This window comes from Psammomys obesus, unplaced genomic scaffold (genome assembly GCF_907164565.1).
Source record: "Psammomys obesus unplaced genomic scaffold, mPsaObe1.curated_primary_1811, whole genome shotgun sequence".
NCBI classification, from domain to species: Eukaryota; Metazoa; Chordata; class Mammalia; order Rodentia; family Muridae; genus Psammomys; species Psammomys obesus.
In genome coordinates, this window is record NW_026596256.1 from 8,704,956 (window position 1) to 8,726,325 (window position 21,370).

The following is a 21,370-nucleotide window of genomic DNA, read 5'->3' on the forward strand; positions in this document are numbered from 1 at the left end:
CATCCTAACTGCTGGATGGAAATTTTGAATAGTTCAGGGCAGGGTGTCTTCTTGATAGCCTTAGTGCCGGTCTCTCAGGGTAGTACCTGGCATACAGGAGTTATTCTTCAGTAATTCTTAAAATTAAGAAGTAAATAGCTAGGCATGAAGCATTTGTGTTCATTATATATGGATGATGCCATTTTGTGTGTGTGTGGTTTTAAATATTTCACCAATTCATAATCCTTAAAACTCACAGTATCACTGCCTGTGCTTACTGATGAGACTACTCCATTCCTTAGGTGTACACACAGACACACACACACACCATGTGAAGGGAAGCATTCTTACTAGTTGAGAATATGGCGGCTTTCTTGTTGCACTCATCCCCCTTACTGTTAGTGCCCTTGTCCCTATGAGCAGTTGGTTTGAGGAGGTGTGCTCTGCCTACCTCAAAGCCGATGTTTCTATCATTTGCATATTTATAAAAGTTTGTTCGTGGATTCAGTCACTTGTATTTTTCTGTCCCTTTCATAAGCAACATACTGCACACTACGATTTATCTGCATCTTTGGATTCAATTTATGGAGTATTTCAGGTCTTTATAGTTGCTGCTGTGCCTTTAAAAATGTTGATGTTTAAATCTGTGAAGGTCAGGTACCTGCTGTATTATTTCTCACGAAAGCACACGTAGCCTTGAAATCTGAAAAACACTAAAGCCTACAGTTAAGAACACCTTACAATTGTATGAGTTTTAGGAGTTTGATTATAACCTTTTAGGCCAGAGGTTCTCAACCTTCCTAAATGCTGCGGTCCTTTGATGCAGTTCTTCATGTGGTGGTCATAACATTATTTCTTTGTTACTTCATGGCTGTAATTTTGCTACAGTTATGAATTATGATTTAACTATCTAATACACAGGATATCTGATAGGCACCCTGCCCCTGACAGGGGGGGCAACACACAGGTTGAGAAACAGTGTCTTAGGCCTTGCCCCTGACAGAGAGTGTTGTGTGTTATGTGTGCTCCACTTTTACCACCATGTGGTTGAGGGTTAAAGCAAGCCCCCAATTTCTCTCTCCATTCCTAGTCATCCTCCTCATCTGTTTTTAGTTGTTTTAAATCAGGGACCATTCTTAACCCTTCCTTTTCCTTGACTGATATTTCTGAAAGGGAGAAATCTGATTTCAGAGAGATCCTCTATTTCCCTTTCTCTTATTTCCCGTTATCAGATGGTAACTGTTCGCCTTGTTAGTTTTACGTTGGCTTGACTCAAGATAAAGTCATTTGAGAGGCAAGAACCTCAGTTGAGGAAAGGCCCTACCAGATTGGTCTGTGGTACTTTCTTGATTGATGATTGGTGTAGGAGGGTCCAGTTTATGGTGGGTGGTTCTGCTCCTGCGCAGATGGTCCTGGGTGCTGCAAGGAAGACTGAGCAGGCCAGTAAGCAGCACTTCTTCATGGTCTCTCCATCAGCTTCTTCCTCTAGGATCCTGCCTTGTTTCAATTCCTGCTCTGAGTTCCCTCAGTTATGGAACACATTCCAGAACTGAACTGCGAAACTAACTGAGTAAACCCTTTACCTGCCTCGTTGTTGTGGTCATGGTGTTTTATCATGGCAATAGAGACCTAACTAAGACAGTAATTCCATAACTATCTTGGCATGTCATATAATATTATGAGGTGATATCTGCCAAGTTTCTGTACTGAAAATGACTGTCTCACCCTTTGTATTAGTTACTGAGTAATTTAACTATGTAATTACTATTGCTTTGTGTTCTCCCTTCTTCATTCCCCCTATTTGTTTAAGAAGAGATTATCTTGAAGTTGGTCCTCTGGCTCATACAGTCTTTCTGTCATCTCTTATGTAGTTGTTTCCTGAGCCTCAAATGTGGGTTGTGTAGTAGAGACAGACTTCCTCTCTGTAGCCCTGGCTGTCCTACAACTCCCTCTGTAGTAGATCAGGCTGGCCTCAAGCTCACACCCCCCTGCCTCTGCCTCCCAAGTGCTGGGGTTAAAGGCAGAGGTATCATGCCACCACTGCTTGGCCTCTTTGATGAGGGGAGAGAACCATGCTTTTTAGTGGATAAGTATTTAGAATATGGTTTGGAGTTATACTGATTTAGGAAAGTGGCAATAATAGGTTCTGTGACTTCCTCAGCCTTGGTTAATTTCACAGTGCTAGGCATGATTTTCCTCCTGTTGAGGAGGTCTGAAGTCACATCAGGTGGCATACCCCTAATTTGTTGGTTACCCTCAGGATCAGTGCCGCTGTTGTATTGGGATATATTGCCATGATGCTCATTGCTGCGGTTCATAGGCACCAGAGCTGGATAGAATTGTTGATTGCTTTTCTCTCTTGGTGGCTCGTTTGGCTCCTTCTGATGTTATAAGATCAATCATTCGGTGAGGGGGCTTTCAGGTCAGATCCATATAGATTGCTCCCAGTTCTACGTCTGATATACGGTGTCCTAAACATTTGGGTCTTACCTTTTTTACTGATTTATGGGGACCACTAAGGTAAACAGCAATACCCTGTTTTGTTTGGGGATTCCCTTGGACTACTCTGACTAACAACTGGGAAGGAGTGTTCTTGTACCCAGAACTTGAATATTTGTTAGTCTGTGGTTTTACAGGGAGCAGTGTCACCCTGAATTGTGTAACTTCATTAAATTGTGTGTATGTATACACACAAACAGCATATTTATGCAATTTTAAGTAAACACAATATAATTTCCTGTGGCTTTTTCAAATATCCTATTGTTATTTCTTCTTCCTTCTTTCTCTTTGTGGCCCTTTGTTTCCCCTTCTCAGGTAAGTTTTTCCTCCCCCTTTCTCCATGTCCTTCTATATAGCAACTGTGTCTTACTATTCCCTTCTCTGATCTTTTAACCTGCTTTGGGGGAGATTTATATTTGATCTTTGAGATAGAGTCTTGCTGTGTAGCCCATGCTGGCCTAGGACTTTTGTCATGGAAGTCCTCTTGCTACATTTTCCTGAGTACTCAATGTTACAGAAATGTGCTACCGTGTGTAGCCTCAGGAACTGCTGTTTGGCTGAAGTTAAAAACCAGTCATTTAAAGGAAAATCCAGGGTGTGACCTTATATGAATGCATTATAATTATAAAGTATATACTAGAATAATGGAGTAAGTTCAGTCAAAGGCCATTATGGTCTGTGAGGTAATGTAGGACTGCTGATGTGCCTGCCAGACGTCTTAGTTCTGTTCTATGAAAAGACACTATGACCAAGGCAACTTATCAAAGAAAGCATTTAATTTGTGGCTTATGGTTCCAGAGGATGAGAATCCATAATCATCTGGGAGCATGGTGGCAGGCAGGCAGGCATGGCGCTGGAGAAGGAGCTGCATCGTGTGTGTTAAGACAACCACAAGGCAAGGAAGGGGCCATGGGGATGGGGGCAATGAACCAGCGAGCGAGTGAGAGCATCCTAATTGGGAACACGTGGACTTTTTAAACCTCAGAGCCCATCCCCAGCGACACACCTTCTCTAACAAAGCTATACCTCTCAATCCTCCCCAAATAGTACCACCAATCATGGAACAAGCATTCAAACATGAGCCTATGGGGGCCGTTTTCATTCAGGCTAACACACCAGAATATTAAATCCTCTGTATTTTTCTGCTTCCCCCGTCATCGTGTACATTAAATACACGGAGCTTCAAGTTCAAGAGCCAGGCCAACTCAGTGCATTTTGGTAGGTTTCCATGTCCAGCACACATGGCTGGGTTGCTAAAAGGTCCCCTTGTGCCCATCTTACCATCTGCCCCGTTTTCTACTTCCTTCAAGCTTCTGATGCCTTCCTTAGCAACTACAGGTAGAGAAAGTTTCTTTTATTAGCTTAATGGCATCATAGTGGACCAGCTGATACTTTTTTTCTGTTGTTCTTCAAGGGCTGTAATCTAGCCATGACAGAACTGCTGCTTCAGCATTCAGAAAAAGGTCTCAGGTCCCTATAGGGGCCCCTGAGCTCCTTATTTTAGTTGAAATTGAAAATCAAGGATTTTCCTTTTTGGTTTACCCTTCTCACTATTTTCTCCTGACTGGAGAAAACACAAAGCTTCTTAACTTTGTGCCTTTGCCCCCTCAGAGAGCAACCACAGTTAATGTTGACTCCGTCTGTGTAAGGACAGATCATACAAACAGCATCAAAAGCAAGTTCTGCACCATTGCAGCACACTGAGCAAACAATGGACAGTCACTTGTAACTTCAGTCCCTGGCTTTTAGAGATCTGATAAAATTCATGACAGTGGGTGAACAACACAGATCCCAACAGTATTTTCTTTTCTTTTTTTAAACTAGTGTTCTAAAATCCAGTCTATGATAATATAAGCTGGAATATCATCCTATTGAGACACAGCTTTCCAGAATGAAATTTTCTTTCCTGACTTATTGTAGTTTGTGGAACCTTTACTTAGGCAGAGAGATGAGTTTAAAATCTGAGTAGTTAGGAGTATTTATGGAGTTGAGATGTATAAGGAACTTAGGGCATTGTTTAGTCATTTTTTGTCCCAAGTATTCCCTTCCTGCTTCTGTGCTGGATTGCAAGTCAACACATAGGACAGACAGATAAAGCAGGTAGATGCTAACTCCTGTGTGCTGGGAGTGGGGGCCACAGCCAAATACTGTGTGCTGGGTATGGGGGCCACAGTTAACTCCAGTGTGTTGGGTATAGGGAGCTAGTCAAGTTTCCAGGAACTGTCTTCCTAACACCTGGTGGCTGCTTTCTCAGGCTGAATACTTGATTTGGAGAGCTCCACAGTGGCCACATTCTGAGTGGGTTCCTTCCCACTTGGAATCACTTGTCCAGGCTGCTTTTGCCCCAGGCACCTGGGAACTTTATATATATATATATATATATATATATATGTGTGTGTGTGTGTGTGTGTGTGTGTGTGTGTGTGTGTAATATACAATGTAATTGTATATACAATTATGCAATTGTAATATACGATGCAAGTGTAATATACAATGCATATTATATAGAGTGATTCCATTTTTCAAATACCTGATCCTGATACCTTGATACATCTGGTGGCCTCTTGTGTTTTCCCATTTTCTTCAGTGTCTAATTATATAGAACATTTAGAAGCACTTGCCTGCATCACTACAGTATTATGTAGCAAGGTTCACACTCCAGATAAGCTAAATAGCCAAGAGAATACTTGCACGTGTGTGGAGTTGGAGGAGATTGAATGCACTTGAGAAGATTAACTTGCAGAATGAAGTTCTGTTTTCTGGCTTTGATAGTGAAAAAAACCATTGAATATGTTTGGGGTGAGATTGGCTATCCATTGTCACTGTTTCCCAATGTTGGTTTTATGACTTTTGTCGTCTTGGTGATGTTTTTAGGATTTGTAGAGTGTAGATTTCAATAGAAATGGCTTTTATTCCTTTGTAATAGAAACATATGTTTTATTTTCTGTTCCATGTTCAGCATTGGAACAGAGCTATAAAACAGTGCTGTTTAATTTTATTGGCAGAAGCTTTTCTTCCTAAAGCTAAGTGGGCTAACAGTAACACCGAGGCGACACATAGACTCTCGTGTAGAGGGTATAGACTTAATATATGGATGTCTTAGTCACTGCTCTATTGCTGTGAAGAGACACTATCTCCAAGGCAACCCTTATAAAAGAAAGCATTTAATTGGGGGCTTGCCTACAGTTTCAGGTGGCAGTCAGGCTTGGAACTAGAGAAGTAGCTGAGAGCTATATCCTGAACTGCGGTACACACACACACACACACACACACACACACACACACACACACACACTCTTTCCATATATATATACACACACACATACACACATATATGTATATATATAATATATATCATATATATCTAGTAAGTATATTAATTGATAATTTACTTACATATATAAAATCTTCAGGGCCTGGCTTGGGCTTTTGAAACCTCAAAGCCCACCCCTGGTAACATACCTACTCCAATAAGGCCACTCCTCCAGATCCTTTCAAATGATTTCATTCCCTGGTGACTAAGCATTCAAACAGATGAGCCTATGGGGGCCATTCTTATTCAAGGCACCATAAAAGGTTAAGTGGATTGTGGTCCCGGGGAGCTTGTGTCAGCAAGACTTCCTCAGCGTATGCAAAATTGACAGGTGAGAGTGCCCTTGGGTTAGTGGGAGACTTTCCATGAGTGGCTTCAAGCAGGGAGTAATGGGTTGAACAAATACTGGAACAAATATTCCAATATTAGGGCGGATATTTATGTGCTTATTCACTCAGTTATTTTTTTTATTTTGCAGGGTTTTATATATGCTAGACGAACACTTTAACACTGTGCCACACCCTCAGCCAAGGGCAGAGACTTAAATTGATGGAATTAAAGAAGCTTAAGTACAAGTTTGTAATTCTTAGTTCTTATGAGACCTAAAAATTAAAATAAAATGAAGTGTTATAATAAGGTATATGTAGCGAGAGCTACTATCCCCACTTGAGGGAGATGACATTTTATTATCAAGTATCTTTTAAAAAAACATTATATTTTTCAGGCATGATGGTATATGCCTTTAATTCTAGCACTTGAGTGGCAGAGGCTGGGTGATGTCTGTGAGCTCGAAGCCAGCCTGGTCTACATAAAGAATTAAGGACAAGCCCGGGATACAGAGTGAAAGCATGTATAAACAAACGAACAATTTTATTTTTACAAATTTTACAAATTTTTATTTACGAAGTATTTGGTTTTGTTATGACATTTTTTTCAAATAAAATTGGTTTTAGCTGTTCCTCTTTTGCTGTTTTATTTTTGGTAACATGATACAAACTGGAGTCATTTTGGGAAGATAGAGCCTCCGCTGAGACATTGACTTCATTAGTGTGGCCTGTGGAGAGGTCTTTGGGCCATTTTCTTGATTAGTGACTGATGAGGGTGGACCCAGCCCACTGTGAGCAGTTCCAAGCCCTGGGCAGGTGGTCAGGTAAGAAAGCCATATGAGGGGCAAGAGAGATGGCTCAGCCATTAAAGGCTAGGCTCACAACCAAAAATAAAAGAAAGCCAGATGAGAACGGTGTGGATAGTGAGCCAGGAAGCAGCCACTGTTCTGTGGTCTCTGCTTTATTTCCTGCCTCCAGGTTCCTGCCCTGTGTCCCTCAGAGATGGATGGTGCCAAGTAACCTCGTTCCTCTCCCAGGTTATATTTGGTCAGTGTTTTATCAAAGCCACAGGGAAGCAGAGTAGAGCATCTGTGCCTCTTCTTCCCTACTTGCCCTCTCTCCCCCGCACAGTGTTCCCTTCCTTCACACCTTTCATGTCACACAGGCCCCATTTTCTCCCCTTCTCAGTACTTCTTGTTCCCCTTTCATGGTCCATGGTTTTATGTCAAGATGATGCAAAAGAGTTATCAGAGGAGCAGGAATGACAATTGAGAAAACGCCTTCATAAGATTGTCCCTGTGGGATGTCTTTAAAATCAGTGACCCATGTGGGTTTTACCCTGTAAGGAAAGCAGGCTCAACAAGCCAGAAGCTGTGCTCCTTCATGGCCTCTGCTTAGATTCCTGCCTCTAGTTCATGCCCTGAACTCCCCCTTCATGGTGGGCTGTCATCTCTGAGATGGAAGCAAACTGTTTCTCCTCAAGTTGCTTTTGGTCCTGGTGTTTGTTAATGGCAATAGGAACCACGACAGGGTCAAAAATACCTACTTACATTCATAGCTGGTGCCTATGTGTATAACTCCTTGTTCTCTCTCTCTCTCGCTCTCTCTCTCTCTCTCTCTTTCTCTCACTTTAAAAGTTAGGGGCCAGGTCTGAGAGAGAATATGTGTGTTGTGTTAGTCTTTCAGGGACTGGGCCTTGTCACTTAATGTGCTTTTTGGTTCCACCCATTTCTCTGCAAAATTCATAATTTTAACTGCTGAGTAAACTTCCATTGTGTATTGGCCACCTTTTCATTATTTTTCTGTTGATGGACATGGAGGCTGTTTTCCTTCTCTTTTGTGGATAAAGGGACAATAAACACGGATGAGCTGATATCTCTGTAGTGAGTGTGGAATCCTTTGTATGTGCCAGCACTGGTATAGCTTGCTTTGTATGTGCCCAGCACTGGTATAGGTTGCAGCACATTAGAGTAGCTTGATTTTAGTTTTTGACCGGCCCCATACTTCTATGCTATTAAACCAGTTTTCTCTCTGTCAGCAATAAGAAGAGTTTTGTTTGGTTTCATTTATCTTGTGAATTGAATCAATTTTTTTTTTCAGGGAATTGATAAGTTTAGCTGTCTTAAATGTTTTGATCTTAGCAGAGAAAAGCGCTTTAAATGGACCAGCTAATAATTATGAATGAAAAGCTGAATCTCAAACAGAGTGACGAGTGTAGTATTTAAAATGAGCAGGAAACCTAGTTTTTTTTTTTCTTAATAGTAGAAGTAGTACACTTGTCTGCAGAATTTCACCCCATGAACCACTGTCATACTGCTGAGTTTGCTAATAACAACTACACTGTTTGCTATAGACACTGCTGTCATCAGGACAAACAGCGTCTTGTGTGTGTATGAACTGGCAGAAGCAGGGAGACAAGTGCCCACTGTTCTGAGGCTGTGTGCTGATGTGTGTGTGTACTTGTGTGTGAGTGTAACGACGAATCTTAGCTGTCAAGTTTACATACCTGAGAAGACTGAACCTTAGTTGGGAATTGCTTCCATCAGATTGGCATGTGTGGGGATTTTCTTAATTGCTAAGTGACATTGAAGGGCCTGACCCACTCTGTTTGGTGCCAGCTCTGGACTGGAGAAGACAGGTAGAGGAGCAAGCCACTTTTCTTCTATTGTCTCCAAGCTCCTGCCATGGCTTCCCTCAGTGGTGGTATAATTGGAAGGTTAAATAAACATTTTCTTTTAAGTTGGTTCTGGTCAGTATTTTATCACAGCAACAGAAGCTAAAACACGGTAATATTAGTGTGCATGTGCACTTGTGCCCGTGCCGGTGTCTGGGGTCAGGTGCCGTGTACTTTTTGTTGCTGTTGTTTTTTATGTGTTCGTTTGTTGAGGCAGAGTCTCCTTGACTGAAGCTTGTTGATTATAAAAGGCTGACTGGCCTGTATGCCCCAAAGGTCTGTCTGTCTGTCTGTCTGTCTGCATGTCTGTCTGCATGTGCACTTCATTATGCTGAGATTTTGTGTGTGTGTGTGTGTGTGTGTGTGTGTGTGTGTGTGTATGTGTGTGTGTGAGTTCTGAGGGATAACATTATGGTCCTCTGCATATATGTCATGGTTGTTGGCTTTGTGTTTGGGGAGTGGGGGTGTCTCGGGGTCACAGGTGCCTCTGACTCCTTTGCCTACTCGTGGGACCCCTTTCTTCCTACTGGGTTGCCTCTCCTGGCCTTGATGTGAGGGTTTGTGCCTGGTCTTACTGTATCTAGTTGTGCGGTGTCCAGTGGATGTCCATGGGAGTCCTGATGTTTCCAGGGTTGGGAGACATGAGGGAGTGTAGCAGGGGAGAGGGAGATACCTGGGGAAGAGGCAGGAGTGGATCGAGGGGAAGCTGCAGTTGGGATGTATTACATGAGAGAAGAACTAATAAAAAATTAAAAACTGGGGTACTCATGCTTGCATAAACAGCACTTTTCTGAATGAGCAGTCTTCCTAGCTTCAAGAACTGTTGCCTTGCTGAGAAAGTTTTTCAGCCTGGGTGATGTTCTGTCCCTTGGCTATTAGTCTTGAGGCTGAATTTCCACAGGGCTAGTCCCTCCCTATCACTGTTGGCCCTCTGTGGATATTTTTGTGTTATACCGAAGTCCCCATCTCATTAATGAATGCTGCTGGGGATTGTGTCTATTTTGTCCATTTTCTGATTTACTGTTTGAACACTTTGAGGAGGCTGTTTGAGTCTTGTTTCACAGATGTGGACTGGGTGTGGCAATACTGGACAAAGAGCTTCAGTTCAAGTATTCAACAAGTGGTCTCCAAAGCTCCTTGTATTCAGCATGTAGTCTCCTGGAGCCTGTGCCCGCCAGTCAGTGGGGACAGAGGAAAAGAATATAGACATCACTATGTAGGTGTTAACCAGTTTGGGTGAAGAGAATGCGTGCACACAATCCAAAGCATGGAAGGCAGAGGGAATAGTGGGAGGAATGAAATGTAGTCTGAGGGTGTAGGTCTGAGAGAACTTCAAAAGTTGAGTTGCTTCACGGAAGTGACTTAGTGGTTTAATTTAGAGGGAAGGGGCTTTCCTAGGAGGCAGAGTTGAGGGTGGGCTGCATGTGAATCAGGTAAGGACGCTTCTGACTGAAGGGTGATGAGTGCAGAGGGAAATGTGAGCAAATGCTTTATGTGCAACTGCTGTCCTTCAGCTCAGCTTGAACATGGGTCAGTTGTGGAAGGGTTGTCTGCTGGAGAGGATACTGTGTTCTCTCATGGGTGGCGGGGAGGCGTGAGAGGGTTTGTGATTACTGTGATGGTCACAACACTGTCCTTCGGTTTCCTGACTGTAAAATGCGGATGACTGACAGTACTCTGTAAGCACAAGATGAATCGATACTTCATGAAATGAGTCCATACCTCTAAAGTGTTTAGAGCAGTCCATGGCACCCTGTAGGTATAGGCTGTTAATATGCTGTAAGTGCTATGACGGGCACTGTCATTACTAGCTAGCATAGTTGATTGTTTATTTTCTCTACTACACTTATACCATGTAGGTCTTATTATTACAATTTGTTTATACTGATGTGGGTGGTGCTAGATAATGTCCTGGCCTGGGTCACTGGAAGATGCCTTGTTTCATCCCTGTGAGGAGGTGATTGCTGTTGCCATGTACGTGGGATGGATCTGGAGCCAACAAGCATTGCTAGGGGAAAGGATGCTGGCAATGGCTAGAGTGTTGGATGTAGTGACCATGGACAGAACTGTTGTCACTACTGCTGTGGGGGACAGGAGAGACAAAGCAAAGTCCAAGATCCATAGACGAGAGAGAGAGAGAGAGAGAGAGAGAGAGAGAGAGAGAGACAGAGGAGAGAGAGAGAGAGAGGAGAGAGAGAGAGAGAGAGAGACGGTAGTTTGCAGCATGAGCAGCTTTAATTCTGATAGAAGTTGTTGGGTGTTTGGTGTGGTGAAAAGTGATGACATATAGAATCCATGAGGTTTTTTTTTTAGAGGAAGGGGTAGATTAGAAGCTTCTTAAAATGCTTTGTGGTTAAACTGCTGAAGACGTTGCTGTTTACTGTCATTTCTTCTGTGCCACATGAGGTTTTGAGGTTGCCTATGGTGTTGGAAGCACTCTTATCATCCCAAAATACAAAAGAGTAATAGTGCCCCCCCTTTTATGGTGAGTTATTTGTGATGTCACTGAGGCTTTTGGACTACAAAAATAAAACCTGCCAAACACACAGTTGACAGTCTGGTTTCTTATCTAGCCAACCAGCTTACTTCCAGTTTGACTTTTTTGAAGAGACCACATACTAACTTTATAGATTCCGGAGACAGGCTTCAAGCTAGGATTGCTTCCATATTTTCAGTGTTCCTTAGATTTCATTGATCACAAATATATATGGGGAAATCAGGAACTTTGTGGAGTCAGCTCTCTTCTACTTTTTCATGGGTTTTGGGATCAAATTTAGCTCACCAAGTGTGGGTGGCAAGTTCCTTAACCCACTGAGCAATCTTGCCCATTCTTTTATTGTTAATATATATTCTTTCATTTGTATTTCTTTAAATTTAATATTTTTCAACATGTAATATGGATAACATTAAAAAAGGATTTATTTATATATACAGTATTCTGCCTGCATGTATGCCCACACATCAGAACAAGAACTTATGAATGGTTTTGAGTCACCATGTGGGTTGCTGGGAATTGAACTCAGGACCTTTGGAAGAACAGCCAGTGCTCTTACTCTGAGCCATCTCTCCAGCCCCCGATGGATAATATTTTAGTAATTATAACTATTAACAAATATGCAGAAGTTTGTGAATATTCATTCTGCTATGTTCTCTTTGCCCTTAACCATTTCTTGCTAGTTTCTATCTTCAAATTTGTATTTTTGCAAAAGCTTGCAAATACATGTGTCTTTTTTTTTCCTTTCGGCTTTACCTAAAAGATAGTTTATTCCATAGCTTGGAGGTTATTTGATGGTCTGTGGCTCCGTAGGCTCTCATTGTGTGGTTTTACCGTAGTTTATTGGGACAGTCACTCATTAACAAATCTTTGTGTTATCTCCAGCTTTTTTTGTATTGTTTACTCAGTATTCCAATGAGTAAACATGTATACCATACTTGTCAAAATGTGCTTTTTCATAATACATCATAGGTTTATTTATTTTTTAAATTTCTTTTTTTTAAATTATTACTTATTACAATTTATTCAAATTGTATTTTGCCTGTGGTACCCTCCCTCCTCTCCTCCCAAACCTATCCTCCCTCCTTCTTTTCCCCCATGCCCCTCCCCTAGTCCACTGATATGGGAGGTCCTCCTCTCCTTCTCTCTGACCCTAGCTTATCAAGTCTCATCAGGACTGGTTGCATTGTCTTCCTCTGTGGACTGGTAAGGCTGAACCCCCAGGGGAGTTGATCAGAGAGCCTGCCACTGAGTTCATGCTGGAGAAAGTCTCTGCTCCCCTAACTAGGGACCCTACTTAGAGACTGAGTCTATGGGCTACATCTGAGCCCATAGAGCCAGGGTTTTAGGTCCTCTCCATGTATTGTCCTTGGTTGGGAGCCTCAGGGCTCAGATTTTATGGCTCTGTTGGTCTCCTTTTTGAGCTCCTGTGGCCTCCAGTTCTTTCTATCTTCCCTTCCTTCATAAGATTCCCTGCACTCTGCCCAAAGTTTGGCTATGAGTAACAGCCTCTGCTTTGATACCTCAATCAGTAGAGTCTTTCAAAATTAGGAATAGTGTTACCTCAAGATCCAGCTATACCACTCTTAGGCATATAGTCAAAATATGCTCAACAATATAACAAGGACATTTGTTCAACCATGTTTGTAGCAGCTTTATTTGTAATAGCCGGAAGCTGGCACCAAACTAGATGTCCCTCAGTGGAGGAATGGATACAGAAATTGTGGTACATTTACACAGTGGAATACTACTCAGTTGTTAAAAACAAGGAAATGGTGAAATTTGCAGGCAAATGTTGGGAACTAGAAAAGATCATCTTGAGTGAGGTAACCCAGAAGCAGAAAGACAGGGAACAGGACAGGAGCATAGATTTATCTTTAAACAATTCTTTAATATACATACATATTTACCATATATTAAACCGAAAAACAAATTTGCATCTCCAAAAGAAGGATAAGTTGCATACAGGCAGTCCTCTTTTTGCTTTGAAAACTAAATTCCTCCCCAAGAACCACAGACTGTCAAACTAAAACTGCAGTGCCAGATGTGGGAAATCTCCCTTCAAGTTGTTTGTCAGGGGAGTCCAAGAGACTCCCAAAACAAATCAGGGTGTTGCTGCTGCCCTTTGTTGCTTCTTGTACTTTTAAGGTAAGACCCTATTACTGAAGACACCACATACATCAGACAAAGAACTTGGAAAAATTTAGCAGGACTTGACCTGAAAGCCTTCTTCCCCAAGATTAGCTTTCACAGTATCCATAGGAGCTGTGCAAGCTGCCAAGGGAGAAAAACAACCAGCACTCCGGTCTAGCTGTAAAGTATACAAACCACAACAAGGACCAGCAAGACAGGATAGCCCCAAGGGTGTAATAGTGTCACTTATATCCTGAGAGTAACCAATAGCAATCTAATTGGACTTAAGGCCCTCTCAGTGGGGGAGAATTCACACAGTACTATAAACCTGACCAGCTCCCCATGGCTTATGAGGTCATGAGCTATAGAGGAGAATCTCCTACTGTCACTTTCATAAAACAGTATGATTCCTATCTGCATTCTAAGTAGTTATCTTTATACTCACAGGCAAGTGTAGCCCCTAACCCTCATCAAAGAATTTTTTTTTTTGTACAGCAGATGGAGAGTATTATAGAAATCTACAACTGCTCAAAAGGCAGAAAGTGACAGACTGTAGGGGACCTAACACCAATTAATATGTCAACAACACAGCTTTTATATACCCAAGGGTCAGTGAACATCATGGAAGAGGGGTCAGAAAGGTTGTAAGAGCCAGAGGACCAGAAAATGTGCTGTGAGATGGCATCTTCTGTCAATGACAGGGAAGCTGCACCTATAAAATTTCAAACAAACAAGTAACAAAAGGTTGCTTAAACAATAGTTGACATGCCAACATGGAAGGGAGAACTATCTTTAGCTGAATACCTAGAGACTGTTAGTGGCTGCTGAGAGAGAGAGAGAGAGAGAGAGAGAGAGAGAGAGAGAGAGAGAATCAGTTTTCTCTAGGGACAATCCAGTCGTAGGACATCTAATCCAAGCGCCGAGCCCCACGCACTAATAAATGCCCCTAGGAGCAGGCCTTCGAGAGTTGTCGTTCAACACTACATCTGGGCCATTTCTGCTTCTTAAGTGTGCACAGCCCGTTTGAAGCCCAGTATCTCTCTGCTCCTCACAGAAAGGCAGGGTTAGCTGCCTGAGGCTAGGAGAGATGTCCTGGGATGCGGGGTTATCTGGGAGTTTTCTTCCGTCTTGCAGGTGTATTAGTTAGAACACAAACCAGGAAACCTAAAATCCACCCCACACTTGCTGTATATGTGCATGGTAAATAGATAAATACATACCATGTAAAAAAGCACAGACTGCTCAAGGTGGGCTAATGATGTTTTGTTGTTGTTGTTTTGTTTTTCCTATTGTCTCCCATCCTTCTCTTCAGATAGTTCATAATATTCCAGTTTCTTGGATGTCCCCTGAGATATGTTTTACCATATTTTAAAATAGTCTCCACAGGCCTCGGTGTTTGTTCTACAATGTGCATGGTGTACATATAATGGCCTTGGTCTTTTAAAAAGCTGTATGCTATTAACCTTTTCATGACTTATTTAAAAGAGCTGGATCTTTCTGTATTTTGAAATGTTAATTCTATGATAGTTAGAAAACTCCTTAAAAATAAAAAAAAAGATAAAAAAAACTAGGAAGGGGCTTCAGTTTTAGAGTTATTTTACATAAAGTGTGTATAGTCTTCAAAGCAAGTCGTCTTCAGTGAACTTTTCTAAAGCCGGAGGAGTCGGCTCTGCTGCATTGGAGTCCAGACTGCGCAGAGCATTTGTGTAGAGAGCAGTTAATAGTCGTTGGGTCATCAGGTAGACTGTGATGCAGGTAGAGTACATAGACCATAATTACAGGAGCCAGTGAGGTTCAGCATCTCACCTTTAGAAAAACAAAGTGTAGGGCATGTGGGGCCGTCAGTGTCAGGCCTGAGGACTGTGTTCTGGCTCCTCTGTAGAATGCGGAAGCTACTGTGTTAAATGGCTTCTGGGTCTAGAGTTATGTTGTAGGGTCACCTAGTGATAAGCTGTCTCATGTTTTGTCTTCACAAAAGGCTTTTAGCTGAATGGGTTGGTTTACAAGTGGAAGCTCTAGAGCAGCTCCTGTGTGTGTGTGGGTGCGCGCGCGCGCGGGCACAAGAAACACTGTCATTTTTATTGTTGAAAGTTTTCTCAAACTACAATGAGCACCATGATCACAGTATGAATGCCATCACGGCAAAAGAAAGGGGAAAGTGAACTATTGGTTTTGTTATACCAGGGATTGAGGCTTTTCCTACCAGCTGTAACAGAGCTAGGAGTGTGGAAGGGTCATTAAGTGTCTGATGTAAGAATACACTCAGGTGTCCAGCCGCCCTCTCCCGTCTCTTCTTCTGCCACCAAGATCCTCAGGAGGCAGCCCTCCCTTCATTCCTCAGGTCTCTTCTCCCACCTGGGGCACAGGTCCACAAGCCTGCTGTGGGGAGGGTGCAGTGTGTTGTGGGCACAGGGAAGCGAAAGTGTTAGCTGGCAGACAAGTCTGTTGTCTTGCTGGAAGCTTTCTCTCCTGGGCCTGGTCCCAAGGCAGAGGAAACTTGTCCTAAGGGGGTTAATTAAAAGAATCAGCTCACTCTTTGTAAATATGCCCTGTTTTTCCTTACTGCGGATATCATACCGTGCCAAGGCAAAGGTCATTGGCCATTGAGGTGTCTACAGAAATCTGCATGTCTGTAATGCTCCCAAAATTAAAAGTGTAATTAAAGAAGAAATTAGTGTAGCAAAGCTTAATCCAGCCTTCTACCTCTAAGTAGTTTTTGTGTGTTCCACATGGTAGCACTATTATCTCCTAAGGCAGTCCACTGTGGATCCCGAAAGCTCTCTAATCTAGCAGCCCTTTCCTTCATCTTTGTCATCAGGCTAGTTACTGTTTTCCCTGGCAAGAATGCCATTGCCACCTGTCTTCTTTGTTCCTGCCAGGGTCATGTCCCTACTGAACTTGGTAGCCCCACTCACTTTGTTTATACAGCTTCCTGAGAGTTAGCCTTCATTTACAGATCTGATCCTCATATTCCTTTGACAAGAATTCTTCAGTGCCTTTTAATCACTTGTGGTAAAAGGATATACTCCCCTAAAACAGGGTCTGAGGTGCGGGTTGAGAAGATTCTGGGAAATGGATACGTGTTTCTCTGGTGCCCTCTGGTGGTCATTCCACACTCATTTGGGAACCTCTAGCTTCAGGAGACTTCCACTTCCATTATCAACATCACCAGAAACAGTGCAAAGCTGCTTCGGCCTGTGAAACTCATTTGAGCCTTCCTTCTAGAAGTGGCAGAATGCCACCTTTCTGTTCCTCTCCCGAGTCCCAGTATACCAGAGCATTCTGGTCTCTCTGTATTCCTGTGTCTCTTTGGACCTCAGGAATGACGTGTGTCAGGTGGTTTCTCTCTTAATTCTCTCAGTAACTCCCAGCAGAACTTCCAACCTGCAGTAGAAAATGTTTGTTTCTAAATACCAATGGCTTTAATTTTAGACATATTTTATTTGTTTTGTTGTAGACTATATATATTTTTAATTTCACAGCGGCAGAAGTTTGTATAATATGCAGTGTCTCTGGAAAATAAAGCCAGTTTAAAAATAACACAGGAGAATCCTGTATGCCGAAAAAAAACTAGATAATTATTTGATAATTTATTTACTTTTTTGGCACACAAGAGCTGTCTACTGCCAACTCACATCCCAGACAGAGGAGACATTTAAAGATTTATTATTGTTATTAATTTATTGTTCTTATTGTCCATGTGTTTGTAACTTGTGTGGGGTACCTGCGGAAGGTCATTGGCTCCCTTGCAGCTGGAGTCGCAGAAGGTTGTGGGCTGTCTGAGGTGTGAGCTTGGAGATGAACTCAGGTCTTCCGAAGGGCAGCAAGTGCTCTCACCTGCCAAACATCTTCCCAGCCATAGGCAAATGTTTTTAAAAGGATTAGTGTGTCCAGGAACATTACTCTGTAGTGTTTCTGCAGTGTACACTGGCTTCTTTCACACTCCCACACTCTGTGCTCTCTTTGACTCCCTCACCAGCCCGAGGGGCGTGTTTACTGATAGTTCAGCAGAACACAGTAGCCTAGCCAGGGCTTTGGCTCTCTTGGTCTCATATCATGCTGGGGTGGTAGCTGCAATCCTGACTGCCGGTCAACACACTGGCAACCCCTTTTTGATTCCACAAGTAAGCACTGGCCAGATGTGGATTTTGGATAATTATAACTTTAAAAATTATTCTGTCGTGGATATTAAAAGGAAAAAAAAAGAATGTAGACGAGTGTAAGCCCCTTCGCCATCTACCCAGCTTTAACCATAAACCTATGGCCACCCTGGTTTCTTCCTCTCATCTCCCTCAACTGCCCTCTATTCCATGAACCATGGAATTTCTTTTACCTTGTGAAATGTAGATAACTTCATACTTGAAATTAAGTGTTTATATAACTCATATAATTCATATGCTGTATGAGTACCCTATTTATAAAGTTAGCCCAGTGATGTTTGTGTGTTCCTAGTTACGGAGCTGTGTTTTTGTGACAAAGTTTACCTGAGGAGTATCAGCACACACCTCCTCACTCCAGACGGGAGCCGAGGACAGAAGCAGTACCTGCTGTCCGCTGGCAGCCACTGTCCACCGTGCCTTTCTAGAGTCGTCTGTGCCCTTACCAGTCAGTTTTTCCATTGCGCTCATTGTGCTAATGTCTCTCGTCTTTACAGTGATAGGGGTATTAATTATTAATCTTTATTTTGCAGAAGAGGAAATTGAGAGTTAGCCAAGGTTCAGGACTTTGCTGCATCGTTCGTAACCTGTGAGTGGTGGATCAGGGGTTCGGACTGTAGATAACTATCTAATGCCTTCTAGTGCCAACAAGTCTCTGATAATGTCACACCACCAGGCCTCTTTGCCTTTGGCATGCTGTGTTTACTACTAGGATGGTTGCTCCTTTCTCTTCTGCTTAGCACCCAGCTCCCCGTTCCTCTCGTGGAGCATCATCTATTAACACTGCGTGCTTATAAATTCGGGTGTCTGATGAATAGAGTGGCTGGGTGTCATATTTGGTTTTTACTACTGGTCGCTTCGCCTTACATCTCTCACAGTCTCATGGCTCTTGCATCCGTGCAGTGCGGGGGCAGGCAGACTCTGTGACTTCTGCACCCCTCTGGGCCAGCCTTCTTTCTGTTCTTCGGGTACGGCATTATCGAAGATGGCCTTGTGTTTCTGGGGTCCTGGAGTACGAGGAAGAGCACTGATGAAACCCAACAACAACCTTGTTCTTTTCGTTCTTGACACAGCAGCATTCCGAGTAGTGCTCATGTCCACAATTCGAGCACTCTAGCTTTGCAGACTTCAGCATGAGAGTACGGGTGTGGTCGTGTTGTCTGAGTTACTTGAACTGGGAACAACTCTCCACTTTTAGAACCTTCTTTGGTCACATTTCTTCAAATTTTGACTGTGATTCTCTCTAGCCAAATCTTCCCTACAACCTTTATTTTCTGTCTTTCAGCTGAACTCCCCAGGGCCTCCTAAGCCTACTCATAGGTGCAGGGAATCAAACCTCAGTCCTCTTCAAGAACAATCAGTGCTCTAAATCACCGAGCCGTCTCTCCCTCCCCATCTGTGTTCAGGTCTTAATGATAGTTTTATGTGGATCCTAATTCTTAATCTTTTGTCATTTTGCCACAGATCGCTGGATCATCTTAGTCACATTATGATTCGATGTCTGATGTTGAAGTGTTGAGAGGGCTATATTTATTAATTCCTAAAGGGAGTTCAGGTTGCAAAGTCGTATGTTCAGCGATTAAAGAAAAGATATGCATGTGTTTATAAAAAGATTCAGTTTTTTAAAAGGGTGTCTTCCTCTACCATTTTCTGCCATATTCCTGTTTTACTGAATATGGAGCCAGACCAGCAGGTGGCAAGTCCTGAGACTTCTACCATCACACCTGCCCCTTCTTCCTCAGGATCACAAGCCTGGCTTTTTACCTGAGTGCTGGGGATTTGAACTCACGAGAATAACTGTGCAGCCAGTGTTGCCCAATGAGCCCTCTTTCCAGCCAGTCTATCCATAGATGGGTTTTGACTGCAGATTAAGCCATCCACAGATGGAAAATACTTGAAAAAATTACAGCTGCCCTGAACATGTATAGACTTTTGTACTTGTCCTTATGCACACAGTAGTATAACATGTACTTGTGTGACATTTGCATTGTATTTTATGTTATAAATGTAGGAAAGCTGTAAAGTATGAAGAGGATATGCCATGGTTTTATGCACATGCCGCATGCCGCTTTCTTACTTATTTTTCCATGTCTGTGTTGTGCCTGTGTGTATGTACATGGGTGCATGACTGTGTGGGTACACATATTTGTTGTGCATGCATGTGGAGGCCCAAGGCTGGCATTGGGTGGTTTTTCTACTTTCTCTCCACCTTACCTATTGAGCAGAGCTCACTGATTATAGATAGTCTCGTTGCTCCGTGCATCTGTGTCTGCCTCCCTTGCACTGGGATTACAGTTCTGCCTCCCTGACTGCCCGACATTTACTTGCATTCTGAGGATAGAACTCTGTCCTCACCCTTGGTTGGTAAGTGCCTTACTGGCTGAGCCATCAGCCCAGACCATGCAGTTTCACAAAGGACCTTGGGCACCTGTGCACTTGGTGTCTATAAGTGGTGGAAGGGCAAGCCCCACTTCCTGTGGATAACGTGGACAACTTCATATTCAAGTGGTGATTATAAATGTTGGGATTAAGTGGGATATTATGAACTTTCTTCTGTATTTTGTATGTGTGTTACAGATTTCCTATTGTAAACTTGTGCATGTATATTTAAAAAAAATGAAGATAATGCCTTAGACAGGGTAGGTATGAACAGATTGGTGTTATTTTTGGTTCTGCCATGGGCTTGTTAGCAGTATCCTACTTCGAGCAAGCTACCCGCAAGGTTTGCTGCACAGAGCTCAGGGTCTGTATCATTGTTTCTGTGTTTGCTTATTATAGGTAAGCTCTGCTTGTCTCAGCAGATGGTTAATGTTCTGAGAACAGGAGTCATGAGACCATCAGTCCATGTCACAAAGGGACAAGGAAATGATGGCATTCACAGTGGAATGTCTTGGTTTTAGTTTCAGTTGATCGGTTTTGCTGATAATATCTTGTAACCAGTGGCGCTTTTGAGGAAAAAAAAATGGTTTAACTAGCAACAGAGCATCAGTGTAATTAGTGTCTGATCATGCCTTTGTACTGCTTCATCACCGGAGTCTAACAGCTTTGGCGTGCGCTTGTGTTTTATTTGTTTATGTCACTTTATTTTTTTTTTTTCACATAGGGTTTCATGTAGCCCAGGCTGGCCTTATGCTTATTAGGTAGGCAAGAATAACCTCCAGCCCCTCTTGCCTCCACCTCCCAGTGGTGGGATTATAGACTTTCACTACCACAACAAACTGAATTTTAATTTACAAGACGTAGTTGGAACCAGTGATTAAACTAACAGTTAACCATGGTCATCATTGGGTGTGGTTGGCTGGTAAAGGGAAAGTGCTCAGTTACCGTCAGACAATCGTTTCTGCTTCTCACTTCTGAGAGGGTGGGAGAACCAAGTGATGGGAAAACATTGTGTGGAGCCATTTCCTTGAAATGGTTTCTTAGAAAATGCTGCTTTCCTAAGTCCTTGGGGAAACTTGGCTACAAGCATGCAGTTACTACATTTTTGCCCACAGAATGGGCTAAAGTTAGTATCATATCCTATTTGGTTGCCAGAGGCAACAGTTTAATTTGTGCCCCAGTGGTAGTCATTTTAAAATAATTTTAGTAATTGTGTGTGTGTGTGTGTGTGAGAGAGAGAGAGAGAGAGAGAGAAAGAGAGAGATTGAGAGGAGGGAAGAAGAGAGGAAGGAGGGTAGGGCAGGGGGAGAGGATTGCACCTATGGAGGTCACAGGACAGCCTTAGTTTTTGGTTCTTCTTCCACCTTGGCTGAGGGAAGGCTTCCTTTTTTGCAGTTAAGTTGAGCTGCTCCCACC

At 42.7% G+C, this 21,370-nt stretch overlaps 1 protein-coding gene across 1 annotated transcript in view; it reads left to right on the forward strand.

The window, feature by feature from the left end:
• Med12l (mediator complex subunit 12L) overlaps window positions 1–21,370 on the forward strand; it is a 301,905-nt gene that overhangs the window by 30,872 nt on the left and 249,663 nt on the right. The gene's annotated exons all lie outside the window — the stretch shown is intronic.